General features: G+C 38.6%; 1 protein-coding gene across 2 annotated transcripts in view; it reads right to left on the bottom strand.

Moving 5' to 3' along the window:
- The window catches only part of satb1b (SATB homeobox 1b), a 98,401-nt gene extending 90,908 nt beyond the window's left edge, over positions 1-7,493 (bottom strand). Inside the window, exon 1 of one of the 2 annotated variants that reach the window (XM_088999639.1) lies at positions 7,257-7,493. The gene's annotated coding sequence lies outside the window, so the exon portion shown is untranslated. Of the gene's footprint in view, positions 1-6,277; positions 6,315-7,256 lie in introns of those variants that run through there. The other variant, XM_088999640.1, reaches the window with a different exon arrangement.
- Between the last annotated feature and the right edge of the window lie 9,477 nt (positions 7,494-16,970).

Genomic DNA, 16,970 nt, shown 5'->3' with positions numbered 1-16,970 from the left:
ACGTCTCGAAGGGGTTGTCATACCGTGCAAAAGCGTGACATGACGGACTTTGCTTTTGTTTTCCTTTTTACCCACCAACACACCCCCGCAAGGACTCGCCAACCGTTTAAGCACCTCGCGAACACTAAACCAAACCAAGCAATGAGGTTCAACCAGCTTGGAAAATCAACATGCCCAACGTATCGAACAGAAACATAAATTGTTTTTAACTCATTCACTGCCATTCACGAATTTATTCGGGAATTGAAAATATGACGTAGAGCGCTATTCCAGAATTGGTTTGGTTTTTCTTGCGGGAGGTTCCGAAATGGCGCTGGTCAGACCTCTGGCAATGCTTTTCCCTTCCACGAGGGGGCAGCATTTGCCTTTTGTCCATGTTAGCGCTTAGTTACGGCTTCTGCTGTTGTTAAACCACTACATAAATCAATATGTATTGTATTTTGGGCAGCCGCCCTCATTTCAAGCTCATATAACTGCAGACTCATATAATTTAGGAAATAATTGTTTTTTTCCTGATGAAAGAAGAGATTCTAAGGTTTCTTACGCTGCATTCCATGTTTATGAAGTCCTAAAACTCAATATTCTGTGGGTCTTGGAATTCAAGTGACAATGACAAAAATCCTGGCACTGGAGTGGACACATTTTTGCATGTCTGGCAGTGAATGAGTTGAGTTGCGGGTCAAAATGACCCTTCAAAACGCTCCAAAGATATGTGATGGAATTTATTGTTAAGCACTTATCACCCGTAACCTTTCTTACTTCAGATTTTTTTTTTTACATTTTATGGATTTATATTTTTCCTGATTGAAGAAATAGTGCGTCACACTGACCCATGGTGACAATCGAGCAATTCGCAAAACTAAAAAAGAAGTATAGAAATTATATGCAAAGAAAATGGAAAAGGGATCTCATACAGAAAGGCAACTTGAATGAGATTGATTTGTATTTATTTATTTATTTATTTATTTGTTTGTTTGTTTGTTTGTTTGTTATTTATTGTTTATTGTGTATAAATACATGAAATGTATTTATTTTGGATATAATTTATATTCTATTATTTATGTATTTATTTATTTGCGTGTTTATGTAATTGTATGTTTATGTGTATTGTATATTTATTTTTTTGTTTATTTATTTATTGTCCACAAATAAATGACAATTATTTATTTTGCATATCATTCATATTATATTTATGTATATATTATATAATAACAATATTAATCTATTTATTTGCTTGCTTGTTTATGTATTTATGTGTTTGTGTATTTATTTATTTTTTGTTTGTTTATCTGTTTATTTTAATTGTTTTGCTTGTCACACTGACCCATCAACACAGCTTGTGTATGTCCACGAGAGTGCCTATGAAGTGCTCAACCCAAAGAATGGGCTCATTTGTAACTTTTCAAGGAATGCAGCATTCTGACTCACAACGCCACACATCAAGGAAAGAAAAAGGAGGAAAAAAACCCTGATGTGAATCATTTAATACGAATCATAAAATTTGGAGGTGGAATCCCCAAAACGTGTTTGTGGTAGACAGGCCTCTTATTTACTGGCGACAGTCTCGTAAAAGACATCTAAACAGGTATTTAGTCCCATGCCTACCGCAGATATAATTGGACTCGATGCCACGCAAACCTGCCATCATCATCGAGATGGTAAAAGGCTGCAATTAATGGATTCATCCAAGATATTCCTTGCAAAGTGGGACTATAAACTGTGTGTGCGCATGTCTCTGTGTGTGAGTGTGTGTGTATGCTTTTTAATAATCCTCATGGAATGTCGCACTGAGACAGTGTTTCAATCATCTACGTTCCTAAAATTGGCTCCCGAGCGCCCCTTGGAATGTTTTAAAAATGTTGCCCCTGGAGCCAGTTTGACTCAGTGAGATGCAATTCGGGAGATGTGTCTATCATGAGTAGACCCACAAAAAAGTCTCGAGAAGCTGTGCCCTAAAATACCCAGGAAGCAGGTCGTTTTTAGTTTAAAGCGGCTGTTTTACAGACATTGTGGTCCGTTCCCGGGGCCTTTTAAAATAAAATGTATCTGATTCACACCCGAGCGCCAGTCTCCCTCAATGATTGATTTTTAGTAAGCATATCAATTGTGAGTAGACCCACAAAAACAGTTTGCAGAAACAATACCCGAAACTAAACTGAAAACCATACATGTTAGAGTCATGTAGATCATTTTCTGAAATCATCCTACAGATGGTTTTCATGTAAATTCAGCCAGTATCACTGAGCAACATGAACCACGGTAGTCATATCATACCATACATGAACCTGCAAAAAAACGCTCAAGAAACCATCCCCAAAAATAAGAACTTTCATAACTTTGCTGCGGTTGCTAATAAATAATAATAATACATTTCATTTATAAGCGTCTTTCAAAACTCTCAAGGTCACTTTACAGTCACAGGATACGTTTTTCTGTGGGTGAGCAGCGGCAGCCACACGCACCAGTGTTCACTCAACGCGGAAGTAACTCAAATAGATAGAAAGCTAGCGAGATAGCTATATAGCTAATACATAGCTGAAGCATGTACACGAGATTGAAAAAGGGGTGCCCCATTTTCAGTGCTTTTGGATTGAAAAATTGGCCCACTGGTGACCAAGCCCCTTCAAGCCCAAATTATGGAAAATATAACACCGGAAGTAGGTTCCAACGTATAATTTGATCGGGCTAATCTACCATGGTAAACCCACAAATAAATAAATAAATAAATAAATAAATAAATAAATACATAAATAAATGTTTAGTAATCAAATAAATACATACATACATACATACATACATACATACATACATACATACATACATACATACATACATACATACATACATACATTACATACATACATACATACATACATACATACATACATACATACATACATACATACATACATACATACATACATACACACATACATACATATATACGTAGCCCAATAAAAGAATAGCTAAAAAACAATACATACATACATAAATACCCCAACAAATAAATACATTTAAAAAATAACTACATAAATAGCCCAATAAATGAACAAATACCCCAAAATATAAATAAATCAAATGAAAAAAAAATAGCACAATGAATGAAATAATAGCTCACAAATAAAAAATGAAAAATAAACAAATAAATAAATGCACAAATACCCCAACACATAAATAAATTAAAATAAATACATAAACAAATAAAAAGATAAATAAATAGCACAATAATTTAATAAATACCCAAATAAATAAATAAATAACCCCAAATAAATACACAAATAAATGAATAAATACCCCAACAAATAAATAAATACAGAAATAAACACATACATAAATACAGCTCACATGCAGAAAAACCTATCCTGTGACTAAAGTGTCCTTGGGTGTTTTGAAAGGTGTTTATAAATGAAATGTACTATTATTATTAATTATTATTATTATTACACACAAATAAACCATGCTGTAAAACACACCAGAAATCTTCCATTTTAATTTGAAGCCATGTGCGTTCGCGTCCGTGTGTAAAATACAACCTGATCGCTGTCAAAACATCAGAAAGAGCTCTCGTCATGACCCAAAAGTCTCTATTAACAAATGTTTCAACAGCTTTACCCGGTGAGTTTTTTTATCCCTCCGCAGTGGGAATAAAATTCCACAATTAAAGCAATTGGGAGGAAGCATTATTTCATCACAGATAAACAACGAAAAAAAAAGACACTACCTCGCTCGTAATTGGCCCCGTGGGGTCAAAAGAAAAAAAAATGTTGTACACGAGACTCTCAGCTGAAACAAAGGTGGTGGGCGTCAGCGGCAGCTTCTGAAACTCAATAACCGCATCATCTTTTTGAAATAAACGACAAAATCACATTTCTACAAGCTTTACTTTACTGTCTGCGTGACTTAAATTTTGAAAATTACCATTTGAAGGATAAAAACCTTGGGGTGGGGGGACAGCGGAAAACAAGCTACAACTTTGTTTCGTACGTTTCTTGAATGTTGGGCAGTGGGTGCTCAGCCACGGCGCTTCTTAAGAATTGGCACCACGTATCTTGGGCGTTCAGCGAAGCCACAACCGCCATTTGCTTCGATGTGTTTACACAAAATGCCCGCATGGCTTGACTCCCCCCATCACCACACACAAAACTGCGACTTATCTGATCCAGATTCTTATTTCGAAGAAATGTCTATATTGCATCATACATGCAACAAACCTGCTCCACGACATGCTTTGTTTCTCTGTGGCCTGAGATGCGGTATGGATGTGATTCCTGCTAATTTGCTACACCGCTTCAAGAGAATATGTCGAGTAACGCGAGATAGGATTTATAGCTTTATTATTGGTATTTTCTGTCGTGTACGACCATGGCATCTGGTACAGAGAAGCACAAGACCAATAAAAAAAAAAAAAACTTTGATTCCGTTTTATTTATTTCGGAACCCTACAAATGTTTTATTTTGAAAAACTATACCGATTCTCTGTTAAGTCCATGTATGTAACACTTGAATCACGTCAAGCCGCATTTCCCGGTCATGTGATCGGTTACGCTAAAATGAAACATAGGAGCTCGTGATTTTTTTATTTTTATTTTTTGCTAGAAATTATAAATAACGGCGCCGTTAAAAGTGTTTAAGAACAAAATTTTGCCCATGATCTGAAAATCAAGCTCAGAGCTCGGGATCAGCATTGTGGGGTTCGTATTTCTCAAAAAATCTGAATTGGAGATGTATCTTATTTTGAAGGCACGTTTAAAACATTACCACAATGAGCAGAGAGTGTTGCAGCCGGATAAAACATTTTTTATGCAGGTCATATTATTTTTTTAGGCAGGGCTTATTATTATTATTATTATTTAGTAGTAGTAGTAGTAGTAGTAGTAGTAGTAGTAGTAGTAGTAGTAGTAGTAATAGTAGTATTGTTGTTGTTGTTGTTGTCATGTTTGATATTTGAAACCAGTCCGTGGGGAGGAAAGGTTGTGGATAGCTGATGTATGAGTTTTAGACTCAGAATCTGGTTACAAACAAAAAAAGAAAACATTTTGAAGCATTCATCCCGCAACATTTTGGCGTGGTTTACAGCAGACTGCAACTTGCGCAAAAATTTTGTGACCGTGTGGTTGTACACAACCAAAAAAGGGTCAATAATGTGAACTATTAAATAGTGCGGTTGAAAAAGTGACATTGTACGCAACCAAGAGCTCACAACTGATCAAACACCTTTGCCGTCAGTACGCATTCACACCCGCATAAAGTACGCATGACCATTTTAAGCCAACAGTGTCACTTACTCGACATATCATGTCGAACTGTGTAATTAACTGCCCATATGAACATTGTAACATCAACCACACATATTCAAACACATTTTACGTGTGACAAGTAGATCACGTACAACATTACCCCCCTATTCATTTAAACCAAGATGGCTTCCTTCATGGTTGGTATTCGGACTTAGAGAAATGTGATCACAATAAAAGTTTTCGAAACTTACTCACAATGTACATTTTGCTGATAATAGTCGTACCCTTCATGTGTTTTTGAGATCAGTCTAAATAATTCACATCTCCCTGACCATGTCTAAGAAAATACATACCGTGCTCATATCCGATTACGTTCGGTCATCTACGGAAGGTTAGTCTTTCTTTTGCTTTTAATGGTGAACATCTCGTGTCAATGAAATACGATACAGCTCTCTCGTGCGGATGTAACTAATGAAGTGCGAGTACGACGTTGACAAAAATCGTGACACCCCAAAAAAAGTCATTTACCTTCGATTCCAGTCCAGAAAATTAATACCTCCCCCAACAGTGTCAATTAAAGACGATAAAGCTCCAGTTGTGATTCTCGTTACTTTGCACAAGTGCGCCTAATCAAGTTAATGTGGATTCCCCCCCCCCCCCAAAAAAAACATAATGCAACACTTAAAATTCCCCCCAATTTTTTTTTATGATAAAGCTGTACTTTTCTCCTCCTTCAATCAAAAACAAATGTCTTGTATCATTTAAACAACACTGCTTTTATATCGAATCTTAATGGCTGTAACTAATGAACTTAGCATCGCTCCAAACATGAAAAAGTGCTACGTGAAACTTTGATGTAAAACCTCAATCCCATTAAAAACCCCAATTTGCCTTTGAGCTCAGTCAAGAATAATGAATGAAATTAAATATAATACAACTCTCATTTGGATTGCACAGGTGTACGTAATCAAGTGAGCCTTGATCAAAATACAGTCGAATGGATGTGCAGTTTGGACAATATTTTGACAAAACAACCTTACTTCCTTTTCCTCTATCCCATTGGACACTGGATGACTAATGTCAATTAAATATCATCGATTGGATGTCAGTCCAGTGAACGTAGAGCTAAAAAAAGGACAAAACAACAAAGTTTGCCAATGGAAGAATCAAATAATCCCATTCAGAGATCACCATTATATAATTTTCCTTGATTTCATTTTTTTAATGTCTCTCTCATGTTAAAAAAAATAGAATACAGCCCTTGTAATGCCTTTCAGTGATATTGGGCAAACATAGATTAAAGTCATGATGGTGAATGTGCAACTTTGACAAATCGAAACGTCTTAACCCCGTTGCTGTTTCAATGTCCTTTTCCATTAATCACAAATAAACACTTTGTGCCAATTAAATCTGGAGATCTACCCTCATTTGATTAGCAGAGCGCCAAACATGGCAAAAAAATGCCCAGGAAACTTTCTTCCAAATCGTAACCTTGTGAAACGTTTGTTTGAGCTCACTCCGTTTATATAAGATAAAATGGTCAGAACTCAACCTTCTCAATCCTAAATCTAAAATATCAAATGCATCCTTTTTGACTCAATAATTTCTATTTATGAAAAAGTTCTGCTTAGTTGGCCTCTTTTTAAAAATTGTTATGCAAATCAAAATGAGATGAATATGTTCTGAAAGCCGTCATTTAGATTTACCATGAAAGCCTGCATGTTCTTGAGTTTTTAATTCATATTTTCATTCCTCCCCCCTCTTCTCTCTTGATGAAATATTAAAATCCCAGACGCAGAACAAGCCACTTTGGATCCGTGTGGGTTTTAAGTGAAAAGGAAGGTCTGCCTGCCGATTGCTTTTCATGCTATTTTTTTCAAAGATAGACTACTTCAAGGATATATCCTTGAAGCAGTACCTATTAGCTTTATGACTATGAAAATGTGAAAGAGATAAAAAAAAAGTCGAATTAAAAAGACTGTAAATAAAAATCAAAAGCAAAGTAAGAGCTAAGCGTACCTGTCAAATCAGCAGTGGCTCGACCTCTTGTTTTCCATCAAAAGTTCCACAGCGAGGTGAAAAAAAGCAGAAGAAATTTGCTTTTTACCCCAACACTCTTCTTGGAAGTATTTTTCTACTTGGGCTGAAGTTTGAGGATGCAGCGGATGCTTAGGAGGCGAAGAGGAGGAAGAAGAAGAGGAGAAGGAAGGAGGAGAAGAGAGGAGGAGGAGGAGTGAGTGAAGTGGAGTGGCGGCATGCGAGTGGGACTTTGAGAGGGGCGGCGGCAGGTATAACCCGAGAGCACCGCCCCTCCCCGCTACGCGTGTGAGCAAATCGATCATTTGCCAGCTGTGCCGCGCCTTGCCCCACTTTGCGCTGAAGTGTGTGCGTTGGCGGGAGCGCGCGCACCAGCAGACTAAGATGAAAAAGATCGAATCACCTGAATGTAAAACCAAACCGGAAAAAAACAAACAAAAAACACATAAAGTGACTTTTGATCGGAATAAAAGGGCATTTTATTCTGTGGTAGCTCATTCCCCAAAAATGTTATGGTTTTAGAATTGAATTTCATGTATTAACCACCCAGTCCACATCGAGTCGTCTCGTCCAACATTTCAGCTCGACATGGCAGATGAAGCAAAAATGACAAGTCAAATAAAAAGTATTCAATAACGGCAATTATAATGGACGCGCTTAGTTTTAAGATGGGAAATAAATAAATACATTAAAGAAGAAAAATCAGCTCCAGATGCAGTCAGATGTCATTTCAATTTCATATTTATTTACCGTCACGCGAACGTGCATGGGACAAAAAATGACCACGCGTGCGCGTGTGTTTGTACGCGCGCGCGCGATTGTTTCAATGAGAGAGCTCCTCATCATCATAATGTCTACAATGTGCGAAATTATATTCTTGCAGTTTTAAAGCGTTTCTCTGAAATAGTAATTGAGACGAGTCGTGTTGACATCGTTAGTCATGTTCAAATAGTGCATGCGTGTGTTGGCGCGTGTGCGTGTGTTAGCGTGTGTGTACGCGAGTGTATGAGTGTGAGTGTGTGCGCACACGCGTGCATACGTGTCAGTGATTGACAGTTTGCAGGTGTGCGCAACGTATGCAAGATAGGGAGGAAAAAAGAATAACTGTCGTTTCAGTGTGTGTATATGTTCCGCATAAAATGACGACATTTTGATTGAAAGGTCCATTTTTTGGATGAAGTTACTGATAAGGAGAATGCAGTTACTCTTTAAAATTGATAATACAATAATGTATGGTCATTTAGTTAACAGGAAGCAAATGTTGGAAATGGAATGAATATATATTTTTAATTCGTATAAAAACGCTTTCTTCATGGATAAAATTTTCGCCATTAACATGAAATATTAGAATCGCGTTGGTTGAAAAAAAACAAAACAATTAATTCAGATTAAATTACAAGCAACCATAGGACGTAAATACATTACAATTAATAGGGAAATTTTGAAAATGTGGCATTCAAAAAATAGAAGCAGCAAATCAAACAGAAAAAGACGTACACTACTATTTGATTCCATTGATATGTATTGTTGGTATTGTATTGATTGAAAAATGTAAAAAAATAAGCCATTATATATTTTTAACAAGATTGTTATGGTATGTCTTTCTACCTGTCTTTAAAAAAAGCACACTACTTCCCGTGGTGGTCTTGTGTAACCCTACTAAAATTATCACAATGAAAAGCAAAAAAAAAAAAAAAGAAAATAAAGAAATCTGCATTTAAAAACGAAATTAAAACAAGTACAAAGTCCTTGCAGTGTTTACATAGAAGATTCCTCCCGGGAGTCCAAATGAGAAAACGACCAGCTTTAAGAGATTCCAAATCATTATAAATTCGCATTCCATATTTTCATCATTGCGGACAGCAGCTGGTGATATTCAATGTGTGTGCACGCGCGCGTGTATGTTTTCCTGGAACCGTGACTGCGCTTCTGTTTGTATCCACAAGATGGCGGTAATAAGCGAAGATATAGCGCTTCAATGATGGAACTTTTTGGGCTTTTCTTTTTTGCACTTGACGCAGCTGCTCGAGGTAATTACACAAAAGACCCTGACCTTGACATCGAACCCCCCCCCCCCCCACACACACACACACACACACACATGCGCGCGGACTCCAAGCAGAGTGGACCACTTCCGAAACGTGATTGGAATATGTTAATGTGAAAAGGGGGGAAAGAGTCAAGTTAGCAAATCAAAGGGGAGACAGACAGATACTTCTTTTCTGAAATTAAGTAGATTTATTTGGGTATCTCTACTCTTTGACGATGCACTGATAGTTTTCCTTCAACGTACTTCTTTGCTTTTAAACATACTGTATATATGAGCCATTTGAAACTTACTGCTATTTAAATTTATGAGATAAGACAATACAGTGGTGGCTATAGCACCACTAAAAACATACAGTAATGCCGTATTTACAGAAAAAAATGTGAAATTATTCACTCAGTCACTGCCATTCCCAAATTTATTCGGGTATTGAAAATCATAACGTGGAGCGCCATTCCGGAATTCGTTTGGGTTTTATTTTTTTTTTCTTGCGGGGTAGTGGGGTCCCGATAAAGTGATGGTCAGACCTCTGGCAATGTTTTTATCTCTCACGAGGGGGCACTATTTGCTTTTTGTAGAGCCGCCCTCATTTCAAGCTCAGGTAACTCCAGACCCATCAAACTTGGGAATTTGCTCAATTTTTCTGATGAAAGAAGAGAGTCTCAGGTTTCTTACGCTGCATTGAATGTTTATGTAGTTCTAAAACTCAATATTCTGTGGAAATATTCCTGCAAATTGAGTGAAAATGACAAATACCTTGGCACTGGAGTGAACACAGTTTTGCAGATTGACTGGCAGTCAATGAGTTAAACCGCTTCCATCTCACCACATTGGCCATTAGACCGATTGTTGCTTTCGGTGTGCCTGCCTTAGGCCCACTGGGGGTACTATGAAACAGAGTGACAGATGGTTCAATAGAGATGTTTCAACTCCCCTCTTAGCTTCTCAGATCATCACTATTGTTAGTCGTTTGTCAAAGACGATATAAGATCGAGTCCGGTTCAATTGCCTGTCTCCGTGTGTTGCTGCACAAGTTAAGTTCAATAGGTAACAGAAGCTATTTTGCATTTGTATGAAGCAAAAGAACCGAATGGGTCAGAAGAACGAAATTAATTAATGTAAAAAACAGAGACAAGTAAAGTCAAAAGCTCTTGACTGATTGACTTACAATGCAGTTTTATTTTTTTATTATTATTTTCTTCAGCAGATGAATATGTCCTTTTTATGTTGTTTTCAACAAGTATTTGTACGTCTACATTGATACACAATGCAGTAATTTTGCCACCTCTGCACTCAACACAGTCTTGATGATAAAAAGTAGCAAGTGAAAATTACAAGGGGCAACGTGCGCATACCCCGGAATTAAGCTGATACCAAACATACAGACGTCTCCTTGTCATCGTTTAATGACAGCCTATTGACGATTCGTAGTTATTTGTCTGAGAAAAACGCCCGAAGACACGCATCAATCTGGGATTTTTTTTCCTTTGTGGTTGAAAACTTTCCCCAGCATTTTTTCTTCTCTCCTGTAATTGTTCAGCTTTTATAGACCAACAAATAGTCCAGAGAAGCAGCCGACATCAATATGAAGCAGTGGGGGTGAATATGATTTTTTTTACCCAGTTTTTACTCAAATTTAGCTCATCAAGAATGATCTTTCCTCATAGTAATATGTGTAAAACCATCAAGGCTGACAATTGGCCACATTCAAGATTTTTTCCCCTCCTCTATTGCACTAAAATTCTATTTCTCTAAAAATGATCCTGTTATCCTCTGCTATAGATTGTGCTCACAGGTTTTTTTTCCTCTCCTTGACCTGCTTGAAGAAAAAGGAGTGGTCAAAAATTTCGTCAGCAACATCCTGTTTTGGACATCTGAGAGAAAAATAATTCTATAATGTAATTTGTTGTGAATGTAGCATGGTATTGGAATGTGATGATTATTTGATTCTGGAAAAGATTTTTGTTAACATTCAGCCATAGTTCCACTAATTGTTACTCACAAAATTGTGTGGATAACAACAAAAAGTATCAAGGACTCGTGCCTGAAATGTCACAAGGAGTCGGCCATTTTGTTTTGACATAGCTAACATTGCAGCGAATGTTTTTACAAAGGAATTTCAAAATAACCACCCCTCGCCCCACCACCACTATCACCTCAAAAAATATAGCATAATCTGGACCTAACATGAATGTTACTGATTGTCAAGAAATTAGCTGTCGACATCTCTTAGAACATAATACATGCCGGAAATTTGACTGCACTCAGCCATTTTGGTTTTGAAGCAGCCAAGAACACGAAAGATAGTCACAAAACGAAAAAATACATCTTGATAAAAATTTTATTAGCTTACACTATCTTACATTTCATGGGGGATACATTTTGGGGATTCACCATGACAAAAAATGTGTTTGTTACGGTAATAACAAACACTCAAGCGCCAATGTGACTCAAAACACTCCCTCAAAAATCAAGTTTCACTTTCAGTTTTGAGTTGAACGTTGAATAAAATCTCCCTGAACATACCCAAAGCCCCGGCATTGTTTTCGCTTTCATTTTTAGTGCTCCTCCAGTGAATTTTCTTAATCGCCTTCTTTCAGCACGTGAGACCGAAGGCCAGATAATGACATTTTCCTAAAAACTTGCAACAAGGAAAAAAAATAATAAAAATGATACGGAAAGTGCCACATGACGGTAGTTAAGAATGCATCGAAGTTACAAGTGAACAGGATGTGGCAAATGGAGCGTGAAGTTCTCTCTCAGCGTGGGTACTGAGAAAAATCACAGTGGCAGCCCGCGAGTCAGGATTAGCATTTGAAGGCTAAACGCTGTTATCGCTTGTGATTAGCGAACGATGACGGCAGAACTCATTCGCACCACCTCAGAGGCGGCCATGGATGTCAATAGGGCTAATTGGCTCATTAGCACAGGTATTTAACGGCACTCTAATCACTCAGTGTCATCACTTAAGCCCGGGCGGAGCGCTGCGATTGAATACCAACCTCACCTCCGCAATAATTGGACATGAAGAGCCTCTTCTGACAGCACTGCCGGTCATGATAGCTTGTCGGATTTTTTTTATTCTTCTCAATACTCACATCGTTAGGCCATCATAGATTATTACATTCACTTTTGATCGATGCTATCACTGGGGTATTCGTCCGACCTTTTTATGCGCCCTGTAACCGGAACATAATCAACTGTCCACTGTCGTAAATGATGTCCCTGTAAGGGTTGACATGTCATTATTCCTGGTCAACCGTGTGGTGCAAATGTCTCGAGTAGTTATTTGAAAAAAAATCTAAAACAGATTTCACTTAGCAGCATGAATGTTCGTAAGCCTATCTAGCATGAGAAGAGAAAAGTCTCAAAAAATGCCTAAAAACACTGACAGTCAGCCATATTGGTTTCCAATGATCATCCATTTTTTTAAAAATTCAGAAAATAGGTTCCACTAAGCAACATGAAAGCAACGGGAACACGAGTAGACCTACAAAGAAAAGTCTAAGAATGCCATGCTTGAAAAGAAATACAAAGTCAAGTATTTTGGTTTCAAACGGCCTTTTCAAGTAATTTCCGGAATACTTTCAAAGAGGGCTTGGTACTGCAGCCCAGATTTTTTTTGACAATTCCATACCTGTCAACCTTAGCTCATATCTGCCCTTATAAATGATTACAATTCCCGTATAAAAGTTGTAGTACTCTGAAATGTTAAAAAAAATGCTAACACAAGCGGAAATGCAGACACCTTACCACGCATGTGCCCGTTATGCTTTCATCAATCCGACCGTGCACAGCAATAAAAAAAATGTATATACGATTGACTATTACTTTTGCTGGTTTGCCGTGACGATAGTATCAATTAATCGGCGGCAGCCTTGTTGTTGGCTACCAGCAGTTGAGACCAACTGGATTTGAGACAAAATGGGCTTTATAAGATCGGTTAACAATTTAGGTTCACAAAATAAGATGATTCTGATTCTGATTTAAAAAAAATCCAGTATAAAAGCTATAGTACATTGTACATTTTTTGAAATGATTAAAAAAATACCTTGGCTTACGAACTTAATTGGTTCCCAGACAGTGTGTAAGGAGAAAAGTGTGTATCCCAAAAAATGTTTTCCCATAGGAAACCATTAAAATGAGAATAATTCGTTCCCAGGTCCCCATAAAAAAATAATGTTCTATTTTCTAATTTTCTAAGCCTTCAAACTACACAAAATATACCTTATTTTATGTATAATAAATGTGCTATGGTATTATAATTAAAAAAATAAACTGTACTATATAATAAAGTCGTTTTATTTACCTTTGTGATGGTCGTTGGTGGCTTGATGGAATGGAGTGGCCGGTTTCATCAGCATTAAACACTTGATGAGGAACGTAGCTTTCTTCTTTGACCATCTTGAGGAATTATCCCTGGTAGGTGCTTTCTGTGCAATAATTTTACCTAGTTCCTCATCAATTGTGTTCTGGGTTGATAGCTTTTTGCATCAAGTGTTAAAAAAAAAACTGGACACTTGTAAATATGGGTTGTTGCAATATATCTAAATGCATTTCTTGATTCTGCACTATGTACAGTCTTGTTTATAGAACGGTTTTTGCACATCTACATTTGCACAGTATACAGTTGACATTTTTATTTTGTTATGCTTAGAATATCTTGTTTTTTATCCTTTCACTCCCACCTCAACCCCATCCCTCTTCAATTGCTGCTGTGGACTGCAAATTTCCCCATTGCAGGATGAATAAAGGTATTCTGATTCTGATTCTGAAATGGCTTGTGCGGGTTATTTGTGGAGCCTGATGGTGGGAATTTTAACCTAGCAGTCTAGACTCTGCCTTTGAAATATCAAAGTTAAAACGAGTCCAAATGTCACTGTTGTCTATCCATTTTGTCACTCTCCCTCTCTATCGTCTGCCTGTCTCTTTAATGTTTGAACCACCTCCCCTCACATCTGCGTTCTTGACCAATCACGTGCCTTTAACTGACGACTGGGGGTGGGGAATAGAGGACCAAAACAAGCCGGCTGCCATTTTCTTTTAGGAGAACGGGCTCGTTCGCGAATGACACATCACTCATTGTGGCAGCTCCATGTGTATCCTGAAAAATAGTGTGTATGCCAAGATAAAATGTTCATAAATTTCACGTTCGTAAACCGAAAAGTTCGTTAAAAAAAAAAAAAAAAAACTAATCTGGAATCATTGAAAGTACACAACTAACACCAGAGCCCTGTAAACGTTTGCTGCGGGCAAAGTGGCTTCCATTGCAGGGGTTCGTAAACCGAGTGTATCTACCCCGGTCAAGGATGACGCTTCTTACTGATGACAACGTTTATTCTGAAACACTTGGAACACCGTGAAAACTATAAAAGGACATTGAAACGACAACATTACAATAAGTTCGACAAAACATTCAGTCAATAAGGAAATTAATAACGTACCGTGTGCACCTTATTAACCGAAAGTAGATAAATGTTGACGTAGACTTTAGACTGTCGTTCTTTATCTCGCAGTTGCTCCGCTTCTGTCTCTCTCTAGCATCAGTCTCGTTCTGTCTGTCTCGCCTTACTCGCCTTTATCGAAACACATGACACGGAAGCAGAAGTGATAATGACAAAACAAAGTATCGAAGAAAAACACACATATAAAGGTTCGCATAGAAACGTTAAACACTTTTACAGAAGAACAAGTCCAAATAAATTATATTTTTGTTGTCATGGCAACCAATGACAAGATACCCGCCAATCACACCGAGGAATCACTGTATGGGGAAAATGTATACGTTGACAGGTATGCAATTCAGACTACTATTTTGGTGGGTATACCTTTTATGAGTAGAGCGGGAAGAAAAAAAAGCCTGGAAAGTAACAGCATATCCGAAATTTCAAATTTGAGCCACAGTAACATGAAATTTAGTAGACATGTCGACTATAATCAGACCTACAAAAAGCCTCAGGATGCCATACTGAAAAAGGCACAGTAAGTCATCCGTTTTCATTCCAAGTGGCCATTTTAGGGTAATTTCCAAGGGCATTTAAAAACTATATTCTAGTTATTGTATCCGTTTGCGACCAAATTTGAAGCATGAACTGAAAAGTCAAACAAACAACCAACCATCTGGAAAAATCTGCCTTTTTGAAGATATACAACTCCAGAAAGGAGAGCAAATCAAATGCACTGACAATCCTTTTTTTTCTCTTTAGATATGGTGGGAAGAGATGAAAAAAGCGACAATTTCTGCTTTATGAGCTCAGTGATGATGACAAAACGTTTGCTGTGTAAAAGGAAAAAACGTCGCATAAAAATAAAATTGCAAAGTTACGATCTCAAACATCGTTTTGTTGTTCATTTTCCTTTTCTGCAAGTTCCTGGAATTCTTGCGCTAGGGCTGCCAGCTCTGTGCTCAAAGGAAGAGGGGTGGTGGGAATTGGGCTGTTGGAGGGGGGGATGGAGGATGTTCAGGGGTGGTGCTGCGGGGTGGGGGTTGGTGCTGGCATCCTGAGGGCCTTCACGAGCTGGCATGATGCTGACCAACGTTGCCGCGTTTGCTCTGAAAGGAATGTCTAATGTGGCATCAGTCACTGTTGGCATCCTGGAGGTGGTCTGCCAGTCCCTCCGCTGTGTGCCACACACACATACACACAGAGAGTCGTGCATAGAGGCGATAGGCAGAGGACGGCAAACTCGCATCCTTATCGACGCCAATCCAGATGAACCTAAAGACACGCTTCCCCAACACCCCCCAGACACACTCGCTGCATACTTGGCCACCGTTAGCTTGCTTATAACTAAAGGCTAAGGAGAACTGTGGGTATTGGAAAGGTGGGGGTGGGACTAATGCCAGCCCAGTCCCTGATTGGCTACACGTCCCGAGGCATTAGGACCTCTGGGCGTGCTGGCCCGTGGAGACGTCAAAAAAAGAAAAACGACTGGCCTCCCTGGAGGCTCTCGGGCCGAGCCGGCATGTGTTTGGCAATGGCAGGAGCGCAAACGGGCCATGATATGCTCACGCCCTGAGATGCGCATGCGGCCGCATGTCGATGGATGAATGGAATCTGCCGTAAAGCAGCTTGGGGGATGTGCCGTATCCCGATCCATCTGGAGGCTGCCGAATATGGACGAGCATCCAAGTGTTGCGCCGCAAATGCGCTGGAAAGTTCACTCTGTTGTGAAGTCGATATGTCGCAAGTGAGTTGAGGTTTTAAACAAATAGTTAGAGTCTCAAATTAGGGTTCCAACCCCGGGGGAAGGTTTTCAAAATAGGGTTAGGCTTTTGTGGTACTTTCAAACAACAGTTGTTTGGGTTTCCAAATTGACTTGAGCGTTGACGTTTTGAGTGTTTAATTGCTTTGTACGTGCATTAACGAGGACGTTGATAAAAAGTGACAGTCGCACAGTCGGCGGGCTTACGATGAGTGATGACATCATTTTGGTTGTTTTCCTTAACTGCTTCTGACTGCCTTGATGCTTGTGAGCGAATCAAGACTCCAATCATCACACACTAATGACGGGGGAGGGAGTGGAAAAATGACTCAGAGCAGGGGGGCAAGACTCCCCCCGGTGGTTACCGAGGAGTAGCATGGCGGCAAGGGCGGGAGGTGGGCACCCGACTGTCACGACAAGGAGATCATTTGCATTGTCGGTCA

The sequence above is a fragment of the Hippocampus bargibanti genome, linkage group LG06 (assembly GCF_051943395.1).
Source record: "Hippocampus bargibanti isolate YZ-2025 linkage group LG06, ASM5194339v1, whole genome shotgun sequence".
Classification (NCBI taxonomy): domain Eukaryota; kingdom Metazoa; phylum Chordata; class Actinopteri; order Syngnathiformes; family Syngnathidae; genus Hippocampus; species Hippocampus bargibanti.
Note: the sequence above shows the minus strand (reverse complement) of the source record. Positions and strands in the feature narration are given on the sequence as shown.